The sequence below is a fragment of the Cucurbita maxima genome, unplaced genomic scaffold (assembly GCF_002738345.1).
Source record: "Cucurbita maxima cultivar Rimu unplaced genomic scaffold, Cmax_1.0 Cma_Scf00070, whole genome shotgun sequence".
Classification (NCBI taxonomy): Eukaryota; Viridiplantae; Streptophyta; class Magnoliopsida; order Cucurbitales; family Cucurbitaceae; genus Cucurbita; species Cucurbita maxima.
In genome coordinates this window covers 524007-534533 of record NW_019272086.1, presented here as the reverse complement: position 1 = coordinate 534533, position 10527 = coordinate 524007, and the positions used below count along the sequence as shown (strand labels likewise).

The 10527-nt window shown below is 35.5% G+C and overlaps 1 non-coding gene across 1 annotated transcript; it reads right to left on the bottom strand.

Moving 5' to 3' along the window:
• Positions 1-3178: 3178 nt before the first annotated feature.
• Positions 3179-3249, bottom strand: TRNAG-GCC. The gene has a single exon. It is a non-coding gene; the product is annotated as a tRNA-Gly (tRNA).
• Positions 3250-10527: the final 7278 nt, after the last annotated feature.

The following is a 10527-nucleotide window of genomic DNA, read 5'->3' as shown; positions in this document are numbered from 1 at the left end:
ACTCGTGAAATCTATAAATGTAAATGATAGATTGTAACAAACCGAAGTTTGAACATTTTGCGCTAATATCATCATAGGTACTCTTCAAGATGCACCAGTCGAGAATCGAACTTGGACTGTATCGTGGTATGGTACTATTCTACCACTAGACCACTAGTGCATGTACCTTTGGGCCAATACAAAACATACTCGTATTTTGGAACTGTAGTTCTTCTGAAGCCCTCAAGTTTTAGTTTCACCTCTCGATTTCAAAAAGAAGGCTCCATAGTGCTACTCGTGAAATCTATAAATGTAAATGATAGATTGTAACAAACCGAAGTTTGAACATTTTGCACTAATATCATCATAGGTAATCTTCAAGATGCACCAGTCGAGAATCGAACTGGGACTGTATCGTGGTATGGTACTATTCTACCACTAGACCACTAGTGCATGTACCTTTGGGCCAATACAAAACATACTCGTATTTTGGAACTGTAGTTCTTCTGAAGCCCTCAACTTTTAGTTTCACCTCTCGATTAAAAAAAGAAGTCTCCATAGTGCTACGCGTGAAATCTATAAATTTAAATGATAGATTGTAACAAACCGAAGTTTGAACATTTTGCACTAATATCATCATAGGTAATCTTCAAGATGCACCAGTCGAGAATCGAACTGGGACTNATTGTAACAAACCGAAGTTTGTACATTTTGCACTAATATCATCATAAGTAATCTTCAAGATGCACCAGTCGAGAATCAAACTGGGACTGTATCGTGGTATGGTACTATTCTACCACTAGACCACTAGTGCATGTACCTTTGGGCCAATACAAAACATACTCGTATTTTGGAACTGTAGTTCTTCTGAAGCCCTCAACTTTTAGTTTCACCTCTCGATTAAAAAAAGAAGTCTCCATAGTGCTACGCGTGAAATCTATAAATTTAAATGATAGATTGTAACAAACCGAAGTTTGTACATTTTGCACTAATATCATCATAAGTAATCTTCAAGATGCACCAGTCAAGAATCAAACTGGGACTGTATCGTGGTATGGTACTATTCTACCACTAGACCACTAGTGCATGTACCTTTGGGCCAATACAAATCATACTTGTATTTTGGAACTGCAGTTCTTCTGAAGCCCTCAACTTTTAGTTTCACCTCTCGATTTAAAAAAAAGGCTCCATAGTGCTACGCGTGAAATCTATAAATTTAAATGATAGATTGTAACAAACCGAAGTTTGAACATTTTGCACTAATATCATCATAGGTAATCTTCAAGATGCACCAGTCGAGAATCGAACTGGGACTGTATCGTGGTATGGTACTATTCTACCACTAGACCACTAGCGCATGTACCTTTGGGCCAATAAAAAACGTACTCGTATTTTGGTCCTGCAACTCTTTTGAAGCCCTCAACTTTTAGTTTCAACTCTCGATATAAAAAAAAAAAAAGCTCGATAGTGCTACTCGGGAAATTTATCAATTTAAATAATATAGTGACAAACCCAAGAAATTCGAAAAGTATGCAATAATATCATCATAGCATCTCTTCAAGATGCACCAGCCGAGAATCAAACTCGGGACTGTACCGTGGCAGGGTACTATTCTACCACTAGTTCACTGGTGCATCCAACGTTAGGTCTGTCCATAATTTACTCGTAATTTGGTACTGCAGTTCTTCTGAAGCCCTCAACTTTTAGTTTCACCTCTCCATTGAAAAATGAAAGCTCCATAGGTCTACTCGTGAAATCTATAAATGTAAATGATAGATTGTAACAAACCGAAGTTTGAACATTTTGCACTAATATCATCATAGGTAATCTTCAAGATGCACCAGTTGAAAATCAAACTGGGACTGTATCGTGGTATGGTACTATTCAACCACTAGACCACTAGCGCATGTATCTTTGGGCCAATAAAAAACGTACTCGTATTTTTGTCCTGCAACTCTTTTGAAGCCCTCAACTTTTAGTTTCAACTCTCGATATAAAAAAAAAAAGCTCGATAGTGCTACTCGGGAAATTTATAAATTTAAATAATATAGTGACAAACCCAAGAAATTCGAAAAGTATGCAATAATATCATCATAGCATCTCTTCAAGATGCACCAGCCGAGAATCGAACTTAGGACTGTATCATGGCAGGGTACTATTCTACAACTAGACCACTGGTGCATCCAACGTTAGGTCTGTCCATAATTTACTCGTAATTTGGTACTGCAGTTCTTCTGAAGCCCTCAACTTTTAGTTTCACCTCTCGATTGAAAAATGAAAGCTCCATAGGTCTACTCGTGAAATCTATAAATGTAAATGATAGATTGTAACAAACCGATGTTTGAACATTTTGCGCTAATATCATCATAGGTATTCTTCAAGATGCACCAGTCGAGAATCGAACTTGGACTGTATCGTGGTATGGTACTATTCTACCACTAGACCACTAGTGCATGTACCTTTGGGGCAATACAAAACATACTCGTATTTTGGAACTGCAGTTCTTCTGAAGCCCTCAACTTTTAGTTTCACCTCTCGACTTAAAAAAAAGGCTCCATAGTGCTACGTGTGAAATCTATAAATTTCAATGATAGTTTGTAACAAACCGAAATTTGAACATTTTGCACTAATATCATCATAGGTAATCTTCAAGATGCACTAGTCGAGAATCGAACTAGAACTATATCGTGGTATGGTACTATTCTACCACTAGACCACTAGTGCATCCAACATTATGTCTGTCCATAATTTACACGTAATTTTGTACGCAGTTCTTCTGAAGCTTTCAACTTTTAATTTCACCTCTCGATTAAAAAAAGAAAGCTACATAGTGCTACGCGTGAAATCTATAAATTTAAATGATAGATTGTAACAAACTGAAGTTTGAACATTTTGCACTAATATCATCATAGGTAATCTTCAAGATGCACCAGTCGAGAATCGAACTGGGACTGTATCGTGGTATGGTACTATTCTACCACTAGACCACTAGCGCATGTACCTTTGGGCCAATAAAAAACGTACTCGTATTTTTGTCCTGCAACTCTTTTGAAGCCCTCAACTTTTAGTTTCAACTCTCGATATAAAAAAAAAAAGCTCGATAGTGCTACTCGGGAAATTTATAAATTTAAATAATATAGTGACAAAACCAAGAAATTCGAAAAGTATGCAATAATGTCATCATAGCATCTCTTCAAGATGCAACAGCCAAGAATCGAACTCGGGACTGTACTGTGGCAGGGTACTATTCTACCACTAAACCACTGGTGCATCCAACATTAGATCTGTCCATAATTTACATGTAATTTGGTACTGCAGTTCTTCTGAAGCCTTCAACTTTTAGTTTCACCTCTCGATTGAAAAATGAAAGCTCCATAGGTCTACTCGTGAAATCTATAAATGTAAATGATAGATTGTAACAAACCGAAGTTTGAACATTTTGCGCTAATATCATCATAGGTATTCTTCAAGATGCACCAGTCGAGAATCGAACTTGGACTGTATCGTGGTATGGTACTATTCTACCACTAGACAACTAGTGCATGTACCTTTGGGCCAATACAAAACATACTCGTATTTTGGAACTGCAGTTCTTCTGAAGCCCTCAACTTTTAGTTTCACCTCTCGATTTAAAAAAAAGGCTCCATAGTGCTACGCGTGAAATCTATAAATTTAAATGATAGATTGTAACAAACCGAAGTTTGAACATTTTGCACTAATATCATCATAGGTAATCTTCAAGATGCACCAGTCGAGAATCGAACTGGGACTGTATCGTGGTATGGTACTATTCTACCACTAGACCACTAGCGCATGTACTTTGGGCCAATAAAAAATGTACTCGTATTTTTGTCCTGCAGCTATTCTGAAGCTCTCAACTTTTAGTTTCAACTCTCGATATAAGAAAAAAAAAAAGCTCGATAGTGCTACTCGGGAAATTTATAAATTTAAATGATATAGTGACAAACCCAAGAAATTCAAAAAGTATGCAATAATATCATCATAGCATCTCGAACTCGGGTCTGTACCGTGGCAAAGTACTATTCTACCACTAAACCACTGGTGCATCCAACTTTAAGTCTGTCCATAATTTACTCGTAATTTGGTACTACAGTTCTTCTGAAGCCCTCAACTTTTAGTTTCACCTCTCGATTGAAAAATGAAAGCTCCATAGGTCTACTCGTGAAATCTATAAATGTAAATGATAAATTGTAACAAACCGAAGTTTGAACATTTTGCACTAATATCATCATAGGTATTCTACAAGATGCACCAGTCGAGAATCGAACTTGGACTGTATCGTGGTATGGTACTATTCTACCACTAGACCACTAGTGCATGTACCTTTGGGCCAATAAAAAACATACTCGTATTTTGGAACTGTAGTTCTTCTGAAGCCCTCAAGTTTTAGTTTCACCTCTCGATTTCAAAAAGAAGGCTCCATAGTGCTACGCGTGAAATCTATAAATGTAAATGATAGATTGTAACAAACCGAAGTTTGAACATTTTGCACTAATATCATCATAGGTAATCTTCAAGATGCACTAGTCGAGAATCGAACTGGGACTGTATCGTGGTATGATACTATTCTACCACTTGACCACTAGCGCATGTACCTTTGGGCCAATAAAAAACGTACTCGTATTTTGGTCCTACAGCTCTTCTGAAGCCCTCAACTTTTAGTTTCAACTCTCGATATAAAAAAAAAAAGCTCGATAGTGCTACTCGGGAAATTTATAAATTTAAATGATATAGTGACAAACCCAAGAAATTCGAAAAGTATGCAATAATATCATCATAGCATCTCTTCAAGATGCACCAGCCGAGAAACGAACTCGGGTCTGTACCGTGGCAGGGTACTATTCTACCACTAGTTCACTGGTGCATCCAACATTAGGTCTGTCCATAATTTACTCGTAATTTGGTACTGCAGTTCTTCTGAAGCCCTCAACTTTTAGTTTCACCTCTCCATTGAAAAATGAAAGCTCCATAGGTCTACTCGTGAAATCTATAAATGTAAATGATAGATTGTAACAAACCGAAGTTTGAACATTTTGCGCTAATATCATCATAGGTATTCTTCAAGATGCACCAGTCGAGAATCGAACTTGGACTGTATCGTGGTATGGTACTATTCTACCACTAGACAACTAGTGCATGTACCTTTGGGCCAATACAAAACATACTTGTATTTTGGAACTGCAGGTCTTCTGAAGCCCTCAACTTTTAGTTTCACCTCTCGATTTAAAAAAAAGGCTCCATAGTGCTACGCGTGAAATCTATAAATTTAAATGATAGATTGTAACAAACTGAAGTTTGAACATTTTGGACTAATATCATCATAGGTAATCTTAAAGATGCACAAGTCGAGAATCGAACTGGGTCTGTTTCGTGGTATCGTACTATTCTTCCACTAGACCACTAGTGCATGTACCTTTGGGCCAATAGAAAACGTACACGTATTTGGGTCCTGCAGTTCTTCTGAAGCTCAAAACTTTTAGTTTCACCTCTTGATTTAAAAAAGAAGGCTCCATAGTGCTACTCGTGAAATCTATAAATTTAAAAGATAGATTGTAACGAATCGAAGTTTGAACATTTTGCACTAATATCATCATAGGTAATCTTCAAGATGCACAAGTCGAGAATCGAACTAGGTCTGAATCGTTGTATGGTACTATTCTACCACTAGACCACTAGTGCATTTACTTTTGGGCCAATAAAAAACGTACTCGTATTTTGGTCTTACAGTTCTTCTGAAGCCCTCAACTTTTAGTTTCACCTATCGATTTAAAAATGAAGGCTCCATTCTGGTACTCGTGAAATCTATAAATTTAAATGATAGATTGTAACAAACCGAAGTTTGAACATTTTGCACTAATATCATCATAGGTAATCTTCAAGATGCACTAGTCGAGAATCGAATTGGGTCTGTATCGTGGTATGGTACTATTCTACCACTAGACCACTCGTGCATGTATCTTTGGGCCAATAAAAAACGTACTCGTATTTTGGTCTTGCAGTTCTTTTGAAGCCCTCAACTTTTAGTTTCACCTCTCGATTTAAAAACAAAATTCTCGATAGTGCTACTCGGGAAATTTATAAATTTAAATGATATAGTGACAAACCCAAGTTTGAAAAGTATGCAATAATATATCATCATAGCATATCTTGAAGATGCACCAACCGAGAATCAAACTCGGGTATGTACCGTGGTAGAGTACTATTCTACCACTAGACCACTAGTGCATCCACCTTTAGGCTTGTCCATAATGTACTCGTATTTTGGTATTGCAGGTCTTCTTAATCCCTCAACATTTAGTTTCACCTCTCGATTTAAAAAAGAAGGCTCCATAGTGCTACTCGTGAAATCTATAAATTTAAATGATAGATTGTAACAAATCGAAGTTTGAACATTTTGCACTAATATCATCATAGGTAATCTTCAAGATGCTCCAGTCGAGAATGGAACTGGGTCTGTATCGTGGTATGGTACTATTCTACCATTAGACCACTAGTGCATGTACCTTTGGGCCAATAAAAACGTACTCGTATTTTGATCCTACAGTTCTTCTGAAGCCATCAACTTTTATTTTCATCTCTCGATTTAAAAACAAAAAGCTCGATAGTGCTACTCGGGAAATTTATAAATTTCAATGATATAGTGACAAACCTAAGTTTGAAAAGTATGCAATAATATCATCAAAGATGCACCAACCGAGAATTGAACTTGAGTCTATACCATGGCAAGGTACTATTCTACCACTAGACCACTGGTGCATCCACCTTTTTGCCTGTCCATAGTATACTCGTATTTTGGTATTGCAGTTCTTCTAAAGCCCTCAACTTTTAGTTTCACCTCTCGATTTAAAAAATAAGGCTCCATAGTTGTACTCTCGAAATCTATAAATTTAAATGATAGATTGTAACAAATCGAAGTTTGAACATTTTGCACTAATATCATCATAGGTAATCTTCAAGATGCACTAGTCGAGAATCGAACTGGGTTTGTATCGTGGTATGGTACTATTCTACAACTTGACCACTAGTGCATGTACCTTTGGGCAAATAAAAAACGTACTCGTATTTTGGTCCTGCAGTTCTTCTGAAGACCTCAACTTTTAGTTTCACCTCTTTATTTAAAAACAAAAAGCTCGATAGTGTTACTCGTGAAATCTATAAAGTAAAATGATATATTGTAACAAACCCAAGTTTGAACATCATGCACTAATATCATCATAGCTAATCTTCAATATGCAACATTCGAGAATCGAATTCGAGTCTGCATCGTGGCAGGGTACTATTCTACACTTAAACCACTGGTGCATCCACCTTTAGGCATATCCATAACGTACTCGTCTTTTGTTAATGTAGGTTTTCCGAAGCCCTTAACTTTTAGTTTCACCTCTTGATTTTAAAAAAAATAGTTCCATAGTGCTACTCGTGAAATCTATGAATTTAAATGATATATTGTAAAAAACCAAAGTATGAAAATTATGCACTATTATCATCTTAGCTAATCTTCAAGATGCTAACAGTCTGTTCTATATTGTGGCGGCAGGGTACTATTCTACCACTAGACTATTGGTGCTTCTACCTTTAGGAACATCCATAATATACTCGTATTTTTGTCATGCAGTTCTTCCGAAGCCCTTAACTTTTAGTTTCACCTCTCGATTTAAAAAGAAAATGCTCGATAGTGCTACTCGTGAAATCTATAATTTTAAATGATAAAGTGAAAAACCAAAGTTTGAAAAATATGCACTAATATCATCATAGGTAATCTTCAAGATGCACCAGCCGAGAATCGAACTGGGTCTGTATTGTGGCATGGTACTATTCTACCACTAGACCACTCGTGCATGTACCTTTGAGCAAATAAAAAACGTACTCGTATATTGGTCCTGCAGTTCTTCTGAAGACCTCAACTTTTAGTTTCACCTCTCGATTTAAAAACAAAAGGTTTGATAGTGTTACTCGTGAAATCTATAAAGTTAAATGATATATTGTATCAAACCCAAGTTTGAACATTATGCACTAATATCATCATAGCTAATCTTCAAGATGCAACAACCGAGAATCGAATTCGAGTCTGTATCGTGGCACGGTACCATTCTACCATTAGACAACTGGTGCATCCACCTTTAGGCATATCCATAACGTACTCGTATTTTTTTCATGTAGGTCTTTCGTAGCCCTTAACTTTTAGTTTCACCTCTCGATTTAAAAAAAAAATAGTTTCATAGTGCTACTCGTGCAATCTATGAATTTAAATGATATATTGTAAAAAACCAAAGTATGAAAATTATGCATTATTATCATCTTAGCTAATCTTCAAGATGCAACAGTCTGTTCTATACTCAGGTGGCAAGGTACTATTCTACCACTAGACTATTGGTGCTTCTATCTTTAGGAACATCCATAATATTGCAGTTCTTCTGAAGCCCTCAACATTTAGTTTCACCTCTCGATTTAAAAAATAAGGCTCCAAAGTGATACTCGTGAAATCTATAAATTTAAATGATAGATTGTAACAAACCAAAGTTTGAACATTTTGCACTAATATCATCATAGGTAATCTTCAAGATGCACCAGCTGAGAATCGAACTGGGTCTGTATCGTGGTATGGTACTATTCTACCACTAGACCACTGGTGCATGTACCTTTGGGCAAATAAAAAACGTACTCGTATTTTGGTCCTGCAGTTCTTCTGAAGCCCTCAACTTTTAGTTTCACCTCTCGATTTAAAAAATAAGGCTCCATAGTGCTACTCGTGAAATATATAAACTAAGTCCTTTAAGTGAAAGAGTGGAGTCCATTGTTCAAGTAACAAGATCAACACTTAAGAAAACTACTCATCTACCGTCCTTATATGGAAATGAGTAAATTCTATCTTCAAAATTCCTATTTGGTCAAGTCTCCAAATTGGTAGATTTATTATCTTGTATAAGATACATTAGACCAATATTATCTTGTATCTCAATCACATGGGTAGAGGATTATACTAATAACCTTCCATTTTTATTACTATGTAGATAACTTTACATTGCAAATAAATATAACCAAAACTATTATTAAATAATAAATGATATATTTAGATGTTTTAGGCATAAATTAAAACAAAAAAAATTAGCATACATTTTTTAACCTATTGGATGACGTCATACTGAGAGGATGAAAGTGTCTTCTTGCTGTTCCCATTCCCACCCGACACCCACCGTTGTTCCAATTTCAACTACCAAACCAACCACTTCCTCATGATCATTATATTTGGTCTTTAAATTTTTAACTATGTATTTGTTAGATATCGACATGTTTAAAGATTTTAGAAATTAATTCATATAATAAAGTGTAAATTTAATGGTATATTTAAAATAAATTTTTTTAAAATATCAAATACGTCAAAAATTTATTAGTCTATTAAATTTCAAATTTAAAATTTATGGACATATTGTCAGGTTATTGAGCCTATTACTTATTTATAGATTGTACATAAAAATCTACGAATAAAACTATATTGTTAAAGTAATATACTAAACTATGTATGTATATATATATATATAAAAGGTATTGATGGCCATGAAAGTTACCATCTTTCAACTGATCATAGAATTATTATAAGGTTTATTTTTAATAATATAAATAGTTATTTAGTACCACATTTTAGAATTGAAAAGACTTTGTTGAGAGCTAAGCTTTTACTTGCAAAGTATTGTGTTTAAAATTTGCATGCTAAGTCAAGGGTTTAAGGTGAGTTTATAGCACATAATTGTGGAGTGATTGATAGTGCTACTCGTGTCACCTTCCTTCAAATGGTATTCATCTACAACTAATTAGTGCTACTCGTGTCATCTATAAATTTAAATGATATTGTGACAAACCCAAGTTTTTACATTAAGCAAAAATTTCATAATTGTTAATCTTCAAGATGCACCAGCCAAGAAACAAACACGGGTCTGTACCGTGGAAGGGTACTGTACTATTCTACCACTAGACCACTAGTGCTTCTACCTTTAGGCATATCCATAACGTACTCATATTTTGGTCATGCAATTCTTCCGAAGTCCTTAACTTTGATTTTCACCTCTCGATTTAAAATAAAAAATAAAAAAAAGCTCGATAGTGCTACTTGTGTCGTCTATAAATTAGATGATATTGTGAGAAACCCTAGTTTTCACATTAAGCATTAATTTAATCATCGCTAATCTTCAAGATGCACCCGCCGAGAATCTAACTCGAGTCTATACCGTGGCAAGGTACTATTCTAGAACTAGAACACTGGTGCTTCTACCTTTAGACATATCCATGTGATGCAGTAATTCTGGAGTCCTTAACTTTTGGTTTCACCTCTCGATTTAAAAAAAAGTAAATAAATAGCTCGATAGTGCTACTCGTGTCATCTATAAATTTAAATGATATTGTGACAAGCTTAAGTTTTCACATTATGCGCTAATATCATCATATCTAATGTTGAAGATGCACCAATCAAGAATCAAACTCAGGTCTATATCGTGTCAGGGTACTATTCTGTCACTAAACTACTGGTGCTTC